Source organism: Maylandia zebra, linkage group LG16 (assembly GCF_041146795.1).
Source record: "Maylandia zebra isolate NMK-2024a linkage group LG16, Mzebra_GT3a, whole genome shotgun sequence".
Classification (NCBI taxonomy): domain Eukaryota; kingdom Metazoa; phylum Chordata; class Actinopteri; order Cichliformes; family Cichlidae; genus Maylandia; species Maylandia zebra.
Window position 1 is genome coordinate 34,213,726 of NC_135182.1, and position 18,695 is coordinate 34,232,420.

General features: G+C 40.4%; 1 protein-coding gene across 2 annotated transcripts in view; it reads right to left on the reverse strand.

The window, feature by feature from the left end:
- Positions 1 to 18,695, reverse strand: part of ramp1 (receptor activity modifying protein 1) — a 63,896-nt gene that overhangs the window by 41,869 nt on the left and 3,332 nt on the right. The window lies entirely within an intron of this gene.

Consider the following 18,695-nt stretch of genomic DNA (forward strand, 5'->3'; position numbering starts at 1 on the left):
AATGGAGAGCACCAGTGTTCCTCGTCCCGCGAGACGTGCGTAAAGCTCCAAACATTTAATAAGCTGATTAATACATCTTTGGACTTCTTAATAAGATCATGTAAATCTCATCATACACCGAGGTGACGGGTCCATAGTCGCATCTGGCTTAGCACACTTTTCCGTACCGATATCTGGATTACCTACGGCATCCCCGATTCCACCTACTGACTCAGTATTCTGGCATTTGTGATGCCAGAACATCAATTTAAAGTTGGAAAACTACCGCAGCTTTGAGTGGATAAAAATAGGTGCAAACGCGCCCAAAGGCATGAGGTTTATTCTTGTCTGTTTTTATCAAAATGTTTATTTTCCCGCTTTGAAATGCAAAGCAGTCGATTTGGGATTTGAGGGATAAACTCGCTCATGGAAAACTGCTATCTTTAGTCTGTAGTTTATAGACTGATTGGATTTTGTTTCTCTTTTTTATGGGGCAGGGGTTTGGTGTTGGCTGTTCACGCTGCATCTGAGCAGTGGCTGCAGATTGCAAAACCAAACCACTCTTCCACTCCAGTGCTGCAGTGGAGGATTTATAAAGTGGGCAAAAGCACAAGTTAAACCACAGAGCTGCTGCTGCTATGTGTGAGTCCTGTCGCGCTATTTTTATTCCATGTTTCGCCTTTGGAAAATATTTCAGGATTATTTCCTCATGTCGATTTAACAGATTAATAGTTGATCACACACAAAAAAATTTATCCAAAATCTTCTACTGATATTAGTCTGATTTGCATTTTAAATAATTCAAAATTTTGCAAAATATATTTTTAAACTATTTTAGTTTTAAAAAAAAAACCCATCTGTTTCTGACTGTGTAACCTACCTGAGGTGAATGTGGGTGCTTACAGAGGCTGTAACATGTACAGCTGTAGATTATGTTGCAGTGAAGGCGATGAAGAAACCTCCACAGAATTGTCTGTTCTCCTGCTCTGCCCTTAAACCAAATTGAGGCATAAATCTTCTGCCTTTTGTTGTTTTGTCCAAGTATCTGTTCAACACTGAGACACAGAGGAAAGTAAAGACATTATGTACTTGGAAACAAACTCGTGCCCAGGGGCCTACGTTTCAGTCTCTCTCTGTTTTTCCTCTCTTTGTTCTTTAAGCTTTGAATTAAGTTCAGTTTTAAGTAAGTAAAAACAGTCCATCCCACACTTAAACATTGATTATTTTCCCTACATATATATAAAACACACACACACACATATGTATATATATATATATATATATATATATATATATATATATATATATATATATATATATATATATATACACATATATATAAAGCACACAAAACACAACGCAAATAGGAAATAACTGATTTCCAAAAAGCAGAAGGGAAGTGTTTCTGGGGAGATAATAACCCGATGGACCAGTTGCAGGAACCAAAATATGCTAAGAATTGCGCTGGGAGACACTTAGACGAAGTGGAGGATCTTGAACGAAAGAAAAGATGAGAGGTAAGTGTGTTAGCCTAACTATTAGCCTAAAAATCCATCATCAGTATTATATGAATCATGATAAAACACACATAGCATGTTTTGGTTTCCTGCAACTGGTCCGTCGGGTTATTGTCTCCCCAGAAACACTTCCCTTGTGCTTTTGGAAATCTGTTTTTTCCCATTTCCGTTGTCATTTTTCCTATTTCTGCTGTGTTTTGTGTGCTTTTGCAGCGTTTTTCTTATTGCTGGTGGTTTCTTAAGTTGCAGTCCATTTGGCCTCTCAGGGCCACCGTATGAAAGTGATGTTTTGGCACGCATTGTTGTGGTTAGTATTTGGGGAACAAGTATGAAGTTAAAGCATTTCAGCCTATGGATTATTTTTACCCCAGCTTAGTAAAAACATGATGCTCTCTGCATTAATTAATCCCTGTCTGAATGCACTGGTGATCCCATCAAGTGATCCAAATCAAACATAGCTACAGTGTTGCAAGTTCCTAAACTGTAACAAGAAGATGGACGTTGCCACTACTACATCACCCGCTGATTTGGGAGCTACATTTCCAACTGTTTTTATGACGACACCAAAAAGGAAGAATAAGGCTACGTCCACACGTACAAGGGTATTTTTGTAAGCTGAGATTTTCCGTTTTCGTTTAAAAAAAACAAAAATCTCGTCCACATGGAAAAACAAAAAACAAAGTCAAACGCTGTCAAGAACATGCCAAAGCAACAGGTGGAAATATAATTGTAACCGTGTAGAAATGTTGGCCAATCAACTCCGCCCTCATATGATACCAAGTAGACAATAAATAACAAATGAAATAAATACAATAACACTGCTGCATTTTTCCTACACTGAACGCAATCATTTACAAAACTGACATCATAAATAAGATTTCAGACTTCAGATTATACATGTTGTAGGGAAAGGATTTGTTGAGGTAATAAATGAAGCGTGATGTAGGGTCTGGCTTCATCGATGGCACCGCTGCATCACTTTTGCCATTTTTGAGCATCTGCGTCACTGCAGACTAGAGATGGCACGATACCACTTTTTTATGTCCGATACAGATACCGATATCATAAATTTGGATATCTCCCGATACCGATATGAATCCGATATAGTGTTTTTTAATCAACAAAACTGTTTTTTAAAATATCTTGCTGCATTTTGCAAGTCTGCAAGTTCATACTCAAGTTTAAAACAACAACTACACTAAAGCTATTCTGTTATACCTGTATACAAAAAAAATATTTCATAGTTCAGCAATACTGATCAATCTAATAAACTTAGACCTACACCATCCTCCCTATTCTGGTATTTTAAAGAGTACTTAGCGTAAATATTAAGCAACCTAACTAATAGGGTTCCAACTCCCAGCAACAACAAAAATAAATAAATAAAAAATAGGGAACCACCCCTCACGCACCACCTCATGATGCTTAATCGACGTAATCAACCTTAATTTGATGCAGTGTGAAAAAAAATGCACAGAAATATTAAATAGATTCAACATCTTTCTTCAACAAAATTGCAGACTGCACAGATGGTACCTTCCCAAAGGAAAAAGTACTATAGCTTACTAGGGTATATATATTAGACTTAATAGTCACTATATACAGTAATTGACTTCTATTCGTTTTACATCAAATTAAAACTTTGGGTGTCAGATAATTATTTATTAAAAGCTAGACATTTTAAATGAGAATAAGAAAGAAAAGTATGTCTTTGTGCCCCCTTTTCCCAGTTAATGCCCTATCGGCCCCCCTGGCTAAACTTTGCTAGATCCGCCCCTGCACAGTTACCAGCGTCAGCTACGTAGAAAAAGATCCTGGTGTAGAAAGTAATATTAAATAAATTCTAATAACAGCTTATCAAGCTTAAACGTGCTGCTGTTGTTCAGCCGCTGGTTTCCTCTTTCTGGTGCAAAGTGGGCCAAAAACAAACAAGAAAGACGGAAAAGCCGATCAGCTGATCATTTAAGCAGTTTCACGATTGAAGTAGCAGCCGGAGAGCGAGAGGCAGTCGCTCGTTAAGCTTAACGTGGGAATGCTTTACAAACATTCAGAGATGGACTTACACACTTGCTTTACTTCTCTCGGGGATAACTTTGTCGGAGATGAAATGCCAGGTTGCTAGCGAAGCTCCACATGCTATCCAGACCACCGACAGGTCCCGCATGCCACAGCCGCTCTATCACGTGATGCATACTGCTCCGACGTGCTAAGGTTCTGAGGCGAGTTACGGCGTGTTGCAAGTTTTGTGAGGTGCTTTCGTGATATTTAATGGATCGGATTACATTTTTTATTTTTCTCCGATATCCGATCCAGTAATTTAGGTCAGTATCGGACCGATACCGATACGTAATATCGGATCGGTCCATCTCTACTGCAGACTGCAGAGACTCTTCCAGACTGCACTATAAACAACCTTTATGTGAACGAGTACAGTCTTGTGTTTGCTTATAGATGAGTTTTTGGAGATCTTTAGCAAATCCATTGAAAAAGTACGCAGTAATATTTGTACACAGTGAGTGAAATGTGGTTTTATTCTCAGTTGTCAGTTTGTCTATAGAGACAGGATTTGTTTGACAGTCTTGTTTCTGGTAATTGCATGATGGTATTGTCATTTATTTATGCCCTTAATAATATCTATCATATGACTACGAGTATGTCTAAACTGCTTCTTTATTTTTATTTTTGCGCATGCTTGTTGCTGTTGCTTCATCTGGTTGGAATCGCAAATTTGCTTTCCTTTAATAAAGTACAGGCAGCAGGGTTTAGCCAAAATATTCAAAGCAAAATATGTAAAGTTAAATAAAACATTGCAGAGTTGTTGTATTTTTCCTCTTCTGTAACCCCATCAGAGAGCTGATACTAAGCCAGTTCTGCTGTTCTGCCCGCAGCAGAACCAGTGAAGGCCACTGCTGCTCCTACAAACAGCTGAGATCTCTTTCTTTTTCAGTGGAAATGATGTGTTGCCACAGTTTCAGTGAAAAAATAATAAAAAAATGTAACAAGTTGTCTTTGTGATATGAAAGATGGCTGTAAAAACACCGGCGTGTCTGCTCAAGCATGTGGCCGAGTCTGTTTCACAGACAGAGCGAAAGCTGATTATTGGAGTTAAATATTAAATTCAGAGTCAAATAGCTGACGATGTGGCACCAAACAGCACCAACGCAGCTGAGCACAAGGCCAAGGAAGCCGTTTGGTCAAACTAAAGAACGAAGCAAAGCTGACACGAGTTCAGAGCTCGCATTATAAATACAAAGCTTACTCTTTCTGTTCTAACACTATCAACGAACGGTAAAAGAAAAAAAAGAGGGTGTATATGAGACATTCGATCCAGTCACAAATAAGCGGTAACAGGAATACCTATTACCAGTTTAATATTAAGTTAATGCAAAAGCCTGGGATCAAATTTCATCCATATACATACAGTGCATCCAGAACAGGAAGCATATTGAGCATTAAGTGTCAGCAGACTCACTTCACAAAACTAATCATCTAAAATTAAGATGAGAGCTTTGGTGGTAAAGTGTGTGCATGCTAGCTTTCCTTAATTTCATTAATTTGATTGTTCCTGTGTTTACGCAGAGCATGCAAAGATCCTTTTCTGCACAGCGACAGATTAAACGTATAGGTGGTTCAGTGAAGCTGCTCTAAGGTATCAGTAGTCTATTAGGAAATCTTTGGTGAAACATTAACTGAGGAAAAACAACAGCAGAGAGAAGAGCCTAATTTTACGCAATGGCCACTTAATGACATCCAGTCACAAATAAGTTATTCTGATGTAACACATTTGTTTAAGTTTCTACTGAGTTAACGCAAAAGTCTTTGATGAAATGCATCAAGAACTGAAAATACAGTATGAAACTGTGCAAAAATCTTGAGCCACCCATCATTTCTTTCTAGTTTGTTTCCAAGGAGCCAGACTTTCTTCTAATTTAAAAACTATATATTCTCGAGCAACAACTCTCAGGCTTTCTGAAGGTCTTCTTTGGACATTAGCTGCTTTTTACCTTGTTTTCAGTCATGTCCTTGCAAGTGATCAGTGGCAGAAAACGGAACAAAAGGCAGCTAAAATCCAAGGACGAGCTCTGAGTGTCCTTGAAAAAGCCTGGAGAATTATTCCTGAAGAATACTTAGAGAAATTATGAGAAAGCTGCCAAAGAGAGTTCAGGCTGTGCTGAAGAATGAAGGCGGTCGTAGCAAATATTCACGTTCAAGCTCCTTAAAATTGTAACTTGTAAACTGTATTTCCATGCACGTTTCAGTAAATCGCTTCTACCCATTTCCCATTTTCCCAGCAAAGTTTAAAGAAATGACGGGCGTCTGCGCAGCGCTGTACTTTTGTTAAGTGTTAACATCTAAACCATAAGCAGGAAACTGGCATTATTTCCTTTTGGATATGTGCAACGGTCTCAGGCAGAGCTACTTCGGTCGTTGCTGTGCTTTTTTTGGAAGTCGAATTTCCCAGAGGAACACACCCGAGGGATTAATAAAGTTCTATCTTATCTTATCTTATCTTACTTTTGTCTGATAGGATATGTACCGTATAATGTGTGTTTGCACGCCGCCGTTCGATTCCACACTTATGAATGTATTCATGTTGTTGCACCATGTAACAGTTTATGTCAGGATGTTGGCGCTGAATAAATTTGAGAGGTGCAGTACTTTAAGATATTTTATGATCGGTGTAAATTTTTATGAGAATAACTTACACACGCTTCCCGAGAGTCTTAATGTTTATAGTTTAATGGGAAGACACATCCAGTTCCACCAGCAGCATCTATCACTTGGCACATGGTAATATAATTCCAGTCAACATACGGCTCTCTCTCTGAGGTAGTAGGAAACACATCATAACATAAGCATTTCCTGTTTTTAAGGGGGAGAACTCGTTTTTAATATCTTCATTGTACTTATAAGCATTCAAAGGCTGTTAAAGCTGACAGCTCACTGATTTTCTCCAAAGCCACGAGACTGGTATAGTTTCTTTATCCCACTCATGTTACTTCCTTAAATACGCTGTAGATGCACAACGACCTGTTGGCACATTAACACAACTGAGCACTGAGTGTTTTGCTTCAGGGCGCTGCTCTGTTATAAGGGAGAGCATGGGTAAATATGTAAAAATTGTGTATGTTTCTGTTCTTTGTCTTGTGTACTGTTTGTTTGTATATGTGTCTTTCTTGCTGCTGTTACACCCAAATTTCCCCTTGTGGGACAATTAAAGGACTATTCTATTCTAGTCTAATACACGAACGTGTTCACACGTACGCGAGGTGGACGCTGATCCTTTTGAGTTTTGTGGGTTTGTGGGTGTCAAGCATGACAGCATGAGCTAACACGTGTGTGCATGTGGCACCTACTGCAGCTCATACCAAGGTGCTGAAATACTGGCTCCATGTTGCAAGACAACACAACACAACCGCAGACACACAAAGACACGCATGCACACTCGGACACGCTTCGTTTACTAGCGGCGCCTGAGTGATGCTCATTAGCTGCTGAGGCGTAACAGTTAAAACTGGGTTGCTGCTTTGCAAATGCGCAGATGTATATCCAAGACAGGCGTAAACAAACACGCACACAAATCCATAAGTGCACACACACCCGTCATGAACAACTATACAACAGACAAATGTGGAGAGGTAAGAAAGAAGACAGCTTCATGCATTTTTCCCCCTGCGGTGAAAAATTGCATCGTATCTTAATGCTATTTTTTCCCCGGTGTTGGATTTATCCAAAGATGTTCTCCATTTTCACAGCAGTGGGTGTGTTGTTGCACTCATGTCTTCATGATTAATGTCAAAGCAATCACTTTCATGTTCCCCAGAAGTACAAAATTATGCCAAACAAAAGCTGAGCTATGTATGCATGTCTCTGTGTATGTCTTTCACAAAGAAACAAACAAAAAAGCAAGGTGTGAAACCAGTTCCAGCATCTTTGGTGGAGTTTTACCTGAGAGAGAAAAGCACCGTTAGTTTGTGCTTCACTGTATTTATTGTGTGAAATGTGCACATTCAATTCTCTCTGCCATTTTTCATTCATCTCACTGCAGAACACCTAGGACTGATTGCCTTAGAGGATGAGTAAACATCGTCTAATTTTGTTTTTAAGTCTCATTATATAAAAAGAAATTAGCTTTATTGATATTTTTGTTTACAGTTTTGTGAGAACCTTTCTCTAAAATCACTAAGAGGATGGGGTGAGTGCTTTTATCAATTAAGCTCATTTCCATATGGCAAACTCTGAATGACTCTAATAAACTAAAGGTGAAGGATGATGAAGGTAATGTTGTACCTCTGTTACCTGAAGTAAAAATGATATATGAAGCAGGGGGATCGCAGAACAGATGAGCTGTTAAATCAGGTGATCACTGTGGAGCAGCGGGCTATTTGTCCAGATTTACCAGCAGCCGCAGAGCTACAGCGTGGCGTGAGATTAAACTCATCTCACCTCGTCCGAAGGGATGCTGGTTTTATTGAAACTGCGGCTTAGATCTGCCTTGACTTGATCACTCACAGAGAAGAAATTTACACCCTCTGGATTTGGCTTTTTATTACTATAGCTGGTTGATGTGGTCTTGTGTGAAGTAAAGCATAAATGTCTCCCATATATAATCAATATTCATTTCAACACTGTGTAACCGTTACAGTGGCGTAAGGATATTTCTGCATCTTGATTTACTTTCATGTTTAATTCCATTGCATGACAGGCAAATTAGCTGCAATTACATGTCCAAATTCCAAAATGTGCAAAACACGTTGCTCTCATTTGGTCCAATTTGGGATTTTCTGCCCTGACTCGCTCAATTTGACATTAAATCCCCTTCAGTAAATCGGTGAGTTATGCATCACAAACACTAAAGAGGGAAACAGTTTAAAAAAGGGCTCATGGAAGGCGATTCATTTGAGCTCCAGCGTGTAATTCAACCTTAATAGAGTTTTTTTTCCCAGTTGCAACCTTTACGGAAAACCCGACGTAAATTTCTAACGTGGGTTATTTTACATTTTGACCTATGAGAGAGGATTTTCATGGATGAAATGGCTGTAAAAATCTAATCCGCAGCGTTAACTGCAACACTGCAAGGCTGGGAAATCTGAAGCCATTGTCACAAACAGAACTGAGGAATTAAAGGTCACAGATCAAACGATCTGTGCGGAAACCAAACGCCACCAGAAATCCTCACCCCGAAATGCTACATGTATTATTTAAAGCCTATTAAGGTGGAGGAAGACTGGCCAGCAAAGCTCTTCTCAGCAAATGCAAACCCACCTTTTCTATACCTGTATGTGCACCTGCACTGTAAAAATGTACAAAATATAAATGCAATAAACATACAGCATCAAGATTACCACATTACTTCACATCACATTACTTAAAAAAAGTATCAAATTCAAATTCAAATTCAAATTTTATTTGTCACGTACACAGTCATACACAGTACGATATGTAGTGAAATGCTTGGACAACTGCTCGTGACCTAAAGAGAACAAAAAAGGAAAAGGCTATGAATAAGATGGGAAATAAATATGAAAAATTAAAAAGGGTAAATTTAACTAGGAAGGAATAAAATATAAATTAAGGTTAAAAATGAAATAACTGTACAACACAAATTAGAATGAAGGGTAAATTTAACTGGGAAGAATAAGATAAAATATATAAATTAAAGTTGAAAATAAAATAACTGTACAACAAAATACACAATACACAATATAGAACTATATAAGAATGTATGAAGAAATCTAAATATAAATAAATATATACACAATAACAGCAGCTGTACAAGTATTAACTGGAAATGAAGAATATAGTGACCAGTGTTGTGCAAAACCAAAGTCCAGAAAGTCCAGTGTGTGTGTAAGAACCATATGTGTGGGTCAGTACTGTGTGGTGGTGTGATTGAGAGACCGTATCGCCTGCGGGAAGAAGCTCCTCCTCAGTCTCTCTGTGTTGGTCTTCAGGGAGCGGAATCGCTTTCCTGACCTCAACAGAGAGAACAGTCTGTTGTTGGGATGGCTGAGGTCCTTCACCATCTTCCTGGCCTTGGTCCAGCACCGCCTGCTGTAGATTGAGTGCAGGTCAGGGAGCTCGGAGCGGATGGTGCGCTCAGCTGACCGCACAACCCTCTGTAGAGCTCGTCTGTCCTGCATGGTGCTGTTCCCGAACCAGGTTAAGATGTTTCCCGCCAGGATGCTCTCTATGGTGCACGAGTAAAAGTTCCTGAGCACCTTGGAGGGCAGTTGGAAGTCTCTCAAGCGTCTGAGGTGGTAGAGACGCTGTCGGGCCTTTTTCACCACGGTGTTGATGTGACAGGACCATGACAGGTCCTGCGTGATGTGAACTCCGAGGTATTTGAAGCTGTCCACTCTCTCCACTGGGCACTCGTTGATGACGGGGGTCTGGTAGTTCCTCTCCTGCTTAGTGCTGAAGTCCACTATCAGCTCCTTTGTCTTACTGACGTTTAGAAGGAGGTTGTTCCTCTGGCACCAGTTCTCCAGATTCCTAATCTCCTTCAGGTAGGCCGTCTCGTTGTTATCAGAGATCAGGCCCACCACGACGGTGTCGTCAGCAAACTTGATGATGGTGGTGGAGCTGGTAGTGGCCACACAGTCATATGTGTACAAAGAGTACAGCAGGGGGCTCAGAACACACCCCTGGGGGGCTCCAGTGCTGAGAGTGGTGGAGGCTGAGACATGTCCGCCCATCCTTACTGCCTGTGGTCTGCCAGTTAGGAAGTTGGAGATCCACTGACACATAGATGAGCTGAGTCCCAGATGCTCCAGCTTGGTGGTGAGTGTGGGGGGAATTATGGTGTTAAATGCAGAGCTGTAGTCTATGAAGAGCATTTTAACATAATTCCCCCTTCTAGTGTCCAAGTGAGTGAGTGATGTGTGGAGGAGATGAGAGATGGCATCGTCTGTGGAACGATTTGGACGGTAAGCGAACTGTAGTGGGTCCAGTGTGTCTGGTAGTGAAGAAATGATGAAGTCTCTGACCAGGCGTTCAAAGCACTTCATCACTACTGAGGTGAGGGCTACAGGGCGATAGTCATTGAGAGAAGCAGGGTGGGGTTTCTTCGGGACAGGAACAATGATGGACTCTTTGAAGCATGTGGGGATCACCGACTGAGATAAAGAGATGTTGAATATCTCAGTGAACACAGGAGCTAGCTAGCTAGGCAAAATATGCATTTCACTGACACAGATCAGTGTACTGTGTTTTCAAAAATCATTTCTTAGAAAGTAAAGGAGATTATGTTTTTTCCTTATTATCTTTGGTCTTTACTGACATGACATGATTTCGATGTCAGTGGCACATCCACATCCAGTCTGGTCTTCTGCTGCTCTAGCTCATCTGCTTCAAGGTTTGCCAGGTTGTGTGTTCAGAGCGTTACTGTTGCCCTCCTATCAGCCCGGAGCTGTCTGGCTTTTCTCCTCCAACTTCTGGCATCAACAGGATATTTTCACCCACAGAAATGCCACTCACTGGATATCTTGTCTTTCATGGATGATCCTCTGTAAACGCTACAGATGGCTGTGTGGGAAAATCCCAGCTTTTAAAATAGACCAGTTAGTCTGGGACTAACAGCCATCCAGTTCAAAGTCACTTAAATCACCTTTGTTTATTTATTCAGATGCTCTGTTAGTCTTGACCACGTCTACATGACGAAAGGAACTGGGTTGCTGCCATGTGATTGGCTAATTCGATCAGTGGTCAGTGAGTGAACACACAGTTAAATGTATTCACATTTAATAGCTCATATTAAAAATGGGTAAAGTTTCAAATAAATCCACTACATGTGCGAGTTTCCCTGAGAGTCAGTAAGAATTAGAATTAGAATAAATTATTAATCCCAGGGGGAAAAACTTTCAATAATAGTAAGCCGTCTTCAGGCTGCCCTAAACTCTTGCTTTCAGATGTTTTTTATTTCTGCTTTTGGCTCATTATGATGTTCCTAATACCATCATCACAGGCACGCAGCACTGACTGGATCCTATTGTTCATGAACTACTGAAAACTCTGACGTTTGATAAAACAGTTTTATATAGCACCCTTATTAAAAATAAAAACATTATCTGGACTGAAAATAAGAAAATACTGAAAGTAAGTTCTATATGTACTCTGCCATGTGAGATAAAGTTGTAACATTAGCAGCAAACTAATCCTCAGCAGTGATAAGACAAAAGAGTTATGGATTTAGATCAGGGGGTCGTAGGATCATTCAGGAAGGACCGAGCAGCGTGTCTCTGACTGGTTCTGTATCTGATGAGCCATCTGTCAGTGATCTGGAGCCTCAGAAAAAGCTTCACAGCTACCAGAGGTGCTTGTAGTGTTCAAGCACATCTGTCCTGTATTGAACAATTTTAAGATCCTACAGATGTTTTTTTTACAGCTGTCCAAACTGACAGACTAAAGTGCATAGACACGATTTTCTCATGTCCACCGTCTCAGCTTTGTGAGTTCAAGTTTGCTTATTTGCCCATGGAATTGTCTTCAGCCTCACATGAATGCTGGGATAAACAAAAGCACTGTGTATTGGGAAATTTAAGCGGATAATTAAAGTTGTTGTGATTCATTCTGGTCACACAAGAATGTCCAAATCAAACGTGTATTTCAACATAGACCACAGAAAGAGTCAGAGGACTGTCAAACAAAGTTGGACTCCATGGTAAAAGATAATTCTGTGTGAGTGAAGTCCAGCAGAAGATTTTAGTAGAGCTTCTTAACCCCAGAAACCATAAAATGTGCCAGCAGCTCAGCAGTTTTCCTGTAAGAGAGCTCCTGAGCACAAAAAGCATGCACTGCGTGTCCCATCACTCAGCCACTTCTACCTCAGGTCATTACTATAAATACCAATGTGTTACTATTTGACCAGCCTGGTAGGATAAATGTTTGGAGAAATAGCTTTCAGGCTTGTTGGTGGCATTACATGACTGCTACGTCTCAGGCGCTTGATGCCGTGGGCTTGGATCCTGCACACGACCACTTTGACGTATCGTCATGTGAAGCAGAAATGCCGCAGAGGGAAAAAAATCTTCAAAAGAAAGCTGCAGCCTGATTCACTGGCTGAGTGAGCCGCTGCGACAGGCTTACTATGTCACTGCTCTGTGAGGTTAAATGTAATATATGAGAGTGTTGGGCCAGACAAATGGGCAGTGAAACCTGCTCTCTGTTTCTTAGTTCGAGGACTAGAAGAGGAAGAGGAGTTATGTTCACACTTTCTGATTCTTTTTCATAATGGATCGTCTGTCAGCGACACACTCAAACCCCTATGACGCTTCTCAACACAGATTTTAGTCTACAACACCAAATGCAATTAAGCCTTGTAAATGAAACTTGATTAAAAATATAAATGTTAGTTTGAGAAATCAAAGTAATCTAATGCAATGCTCCAAAAACTCTTCTTGTTCACTTTTCAACAGTAATGAATAAATGTTGACTAAAATTGGCTTGAAATTATAAATATGTTCATTTTATAATAATTTGCAGACATCTAACTCTAAATGAATGCGGATGTTGATTTGTGTCAGATGTACAGAAACCTCATTGTTGTCTAATAAACCAGCTAAAACCACATTATTTGTGGATAATATGATATAATAATGTTGTCTGCCAAGAGCTCACAACAGCATATTTTTCCTGACCACAGCGATTTCTACACACGCACTGACATGCACATGATTCATGATGTCCTGCACACGTTGCCCAAAGTTTGTCCACTGTATTGGATAACGACACAAACTAAATGTGTATTCTCAGGCTAGCCTGCAGTGGCTCCTGGAGGTCGACTGCAGAGAAAGTGGTGCACCAAAAACCTCCTTTGGTTGCTAACAGATTTCCACGGTTGGTACAGTCCTCACTTCCACTCAGTTGGCGACCACAGAAATAGTAACCAAAACAATTGCAAGGTTTTTGACAGCCAGTAGGGCAACATGTTTTCCCTAGTGAAAGGTGGGTCACTTATCGACCCATCTGGAGCTTTGACCATCAACCCCCTCAGCTTTTTGCAACTGCTCAGCGAATACTCATTTATCCCTCACAACGGGTGATTGCAAAGACTCCAGTCCAGCCCACTGGATGGTTTTGGAAAATGTGAAGGCGGACATAGATTTGGGGATTTAAAGGTATTTTTATATGTTTTACATCTTCTTCTACTGATTAAGATCTTCTCTATGGCCATTCATACTACACGAAAGTAACAGATAAATAGTTAAATGACAGAAAAGTCTCCTTTTTTTCCCACAATGGGTCAACGGTACAGGATATAGAGAAATCTGGCCAATTAGCTGCCAGAACCTTTCCTGTAATTCTACCCATTAATTTCTTCATTCTGACAGATTTCATTTATTTACCACAGCAGCATTTTTTTTATCATGTAGAAAAACTGACACGTACTGTTGAAATTGGCCTTCTTTTACCTTCTACAGTTCTGACCTCAGCTATATTTTGCTATAGCAAAAGAATAATCAGACAGAAATGCCAACACCTGAACTTTCAAAAATCATTCATCACTGCGTGTCATCGGCCAGCTTTATGGAAATGCAAAACAGAATCGATACCAGCATTCGGTTTGGAGAGTGGGTTCAACAACTGAATTAAATGGACTGTGAATGCTCGCTCACATACACACAAACAGGCAGCCTATTCATTAGAAAAGCACCCCCGACCAGAAAGATGGCTGCTCTCTTGCATAACCACCGATCCTATAGCTAATTAAGAAGATCTGATCGTTAGTGATCCTTGACACTTTGCACCTCTTCAGATCCCCTCTCGTAAAAACTGTAGGCAAACACGGATCTGTTCCTACTGCTCGCCAATCATGGCAGAGCCTTTAGGCTCACTAATCCTCTCAAACGAGTGTTAAATGGGCTCTCGAAAGAAAAGTTAAAAATAGGCCTTCCATGGGTTAGCACATATTGACTCTGGTACAGTAAACTGCTTTTGCTGCAGCTTTCTGTACTACAAGGAGATTTGAAAAGCTAAATACTGGAAACACTCATATGGAGTGCATAAGAGGGGCCTTGGGCTATTATCTGTGTTTCCCATTGTGAGTAGAGCAGGGCGATATGACCAAAAATATTTATCACGATATACATTTGAAAATTTGCGATAATGATATAACTGACGATATAATTGACACTAGACAAAACACTTTACAACTCCACAACTTTATTAGTGCAAAGAAAACCCATCAATGTATTTTCACTTAAACAAGCAGCTGTTTTTTATGTGCATTAAAGTTATATAAAAATTTAACAGTGCAAATGCAAATTCCTTGCTGACAGTTTAACTAAAAGGCATTTCCAGTGGAAAGTGGCCGACATATCCTCAGCATAACCATGTATAATATCCACAAAACTTAAAAAGAGGTTATACACACACAATACGGTAATATTATGTTGAAGCACAGTACGTATCACTCCGCGAGGCTCCTGCCTACGATAGCCGTAATGCTCCGACAATCCATCAAGCGGTGCGGCTTCGTAGCTTAGCAAAGTCATACTAAAACATTTGACAGATTTTCCAGCGCCGTGTACATAAAATCGTTTCGAGGTCAGTAAACACAACCAGAATTCATACATAAGGCACACGGGATTATAAGGGGCTCTGACGATTTTTCCAAAAAACACGGTAATAACGACGGCCTGCTAGTATGCTCTACCAAAAATAGTGCTTTGTTTTGTATCTGACGGACGAAAGCTAAACCAGTTCCACAAAACTGAAGTTGCAACATTTTTACAAACCAATTCTGGTTCATCTTTTTCATTCAACGATCCGCTTTCGTCCTTCTCATTCTGCGTCGCCGCCATGCTTTTTCCACCATGTGCATATGAAAACAAAGGCACTGTGCATGCGCGTTTTACCCATATTCTATCGCGATATTTCATTTTCTTGTCGTTGCCGAACATTATACCGGTATTACCGTGAACAGTATGATATGGCCCAGCCCTAATTGTGAGCTTTGCTCGCTTGAAGACATCCCACTGAAGCGTGAGGCAGAGTTATTTAATCAGAAAGAGGATATCTTAACTTTCCTTATAAATAGAGAAGCCGCAGAAGGAGATGAACTCACACAGATGAAGAAGTGCACGAGGGAAGTTATCTAGTATTACGCATGATTATTAGATAACCGTATGAAAAACAGCTCCATCAAACAGGGCATGGCTACTTTTGTTGGCTGTCTTTGGCTCATTCACCATCTATCTAATTAGCTGAGGTCCAGTGGGTGGGCTTGTTGCACAGGATGCACACAGACACACACCAAACGCACACTTTACAAAACAGACACAATTCTAAATCAGCGCGATTAAAACTTTCACAGCCGGGCCACACCTACCTCGCTTATCTCTTTCTGTCTCGTTAAAGCGATTCGAGCTCTTGCTCGCCTCCCCCGCTATCTGCTGCTCTATGAAGCTTCTTAAAAATGCTCCCTTGAGTCCTTCATATTAGAAATACGCACCCTGTCCAAGCAGAACGGAGACAGAAAAGCTTTTGCACAATCTATCCAGATATTTGATAGCTCAGCTGAGGAGCGAGGCGAAAACCTGACAGAAATATTATCATTATTGTCTCTGGTGGCAGCATCACAGACTGCTGAAAAGGTGTCTGGAGCAGTCGGGTCGAACTTGTGCTCTTTCTGTCTCTCACCCCCTTGTGTTCCCTTGTGTTCACACTCTTGCATCAAAAAAGATCCGTGCCTGCTGGGGCTCGTGGATGTCAGCCAACCGAACACAACATCTCACTGGACGGATAAACCTTTCCACACTGATGAAGCAAACTGCTTATCTGCTGAAGAAAAAGGCAGAATTTCATCATCTAAAAATTCTGCTTTCTCCTTCAGGTGGTGGGATAAACATTTGCTGAAATCATACTAAAGAAAATGGTTTCTTGTCAAAAGAATTTACATCTTTTTTAAATACTAAAGATTTTCATATCAGGACTTAATAAAAAACCATCTGGTTCTGTAAGAGGTTACCGTGTCATTTATTTATTTGGGAAAAACTGAGCCAATATGTGTGGAAAACTAAGTGCACCCTTACTGCTTCTGTAGGAATTAAGAGGGTGAGTACAGCCAGGTGCTCCTCCTGACATGCACTTGATTCGTTGATCATCAGCAAGTGTGAGCATCAGAGGTTTTGGGTAGTTTGCTGGTCTGGAGCATTCAGGTGTGCGTAAACACAATCCCAAGAAAGAAACACATCAGCAATGACCTTACAGAAGCAATTGTTGCTGCCCATCAATCTGGAAGGGCTAAAAGGCCATTTCCAAACAATTTGAAGTCCATTATCCTGCAGTGAGAAAGATTATTCATGAGTGGAAAACATTCACAACAGTCATCAGTCTACCCAGAAGTGGACGTCCCAGCAAACCGACACCAAGGTCAGACCATGCAAAGCTCAGAGAAACTGTATAAAACACGAAACACATCTCAGACTCCACAGGTTACAGCAAGCATGCTAAATGTTAAAGTTCAAAAACAGCACAATTTAAAAAAATAACAAGTATGACTCATGTGGAAGTTTTGCCAGGAAAGAGCCTCATCTTTCTAAAAAAACATGACAGGGCGGCTCGGACCATCACGCACAGCAGCACATATCAGCACAAACACTTCATACCAGCTGTCGGGTTTAAGTGAAGACTGATAACTTGGCTGGACGTTGCTATTGGCCAATATTGGCTCTGTTGACCGATATGGGCCAATCGCCAAGCAACGATGCATTTGGAAATGTCAGCTGTTGACGATTCTGTTGTTCACGTCAGCGTAGAAAGAAGATTTCTTTATTTTCTTGGCACGAGACGAGAAATAGTTATAAAAAAACATGATACACAAACAGAAACGATATCAGTGTCTGCATCTGCTATAGGCCAAATTCATACTTAAAACAATGGTAAATGGACTGATTCTTATCGAGCGTTTTTCTACTTGAAAGAGTACTCGAAGCGCTTAATACAACATGCCGCATTCACTTTTTTATGATTTTAAGTGCTTACTAACTTTCATACTTGGATGCATGCATTGGAGAACTTAGGGTTAATATCTTGCCCAAGGATATTTGGCATGCAGAGCTGGGGGGATGGAACCACCAGCCTTCCAGTAGATGACCTGCTCTACCTCCTGAGCTACAGCCACCCCACTAGCTTTTCAGTACTATCAATTACTATCAGTAAAATTGCATAATTAGCATATCCGTCTTATTAATTTTGCTTAATGACTGGACAGTATGTGGCAGCACAGTGGTTATTGCTGGTTATTGCAGTTAACGTGTCATTTATTTATTGCTAAATTGCTCACAGGTGCAAATGGATGTCTATGTCTATATGTTAGCGCTGCCTGCCTGGTATAGATGGACTGGTCCATCCCCAGCATCACTTTTAAACAGTCTTTGCAGATTTAAAAACAAAATATGCAAACTATCAAAACAAAGAGCAGATGCACACATTTGAAATTGTTCGCAGCGTTTAGCAATCATGATGAGCCACAAATGTTCCACAAGATTTAAGCGAGTTGTTATCCAACCACAAACAATTGTCGTGTTCCATTCATCATTTTTACGAGGTAATAAATTAGTGTTGAGTTCATATCTATTTCAGCTTCTGTGTCGCAGTTTCATTTTATCTTCCTCTGTTTTTACAACCATTTTAGTGAAAAAAAAAAGCTTTATTATGGTTCCCAGGACTGTTATGTTGTGTGTCCTTGGCGTTCCCACGTATGCTTGTTGCCTGGACACAATAACACCAATAAACTGTGTAAACAAGTAACTGCTCGGAAAGAGACAGCCATTATTTTTGGCTAACTCGTGCTGCTAAAGTCTCATAGCAGCTTCGGCTTGGGACCGCTCTGTGGCCAGCAGGAGAAACGGTTGCAATGGCCAGCAAGATGAATCTGAAAGACCAGTTGATTCTGAATAAAGCCTCCAAAATGAAATTCATTAAAACTGGCTTCTCCTCTATTATAATTATATTTAACTTTGGATGAAGAGTCGATTAAAAACTCGCCCGAGACCCAGATTTATGAGAGCAGCTCCCACAATCTTGGTTACGGGGACCTGACAGGCGGCGTTCTTTGATCCAATCTGAGCTTCATACTTCAGTTTGTGTAAACTGTGTCAACCATTTTGATTGTTTATAAAATATTCAGTGAATATGGCCAAATTGTCAGAGACGTTTTCCCCCCTGAGTCATTCTATAAAGTGTTTACCTTTT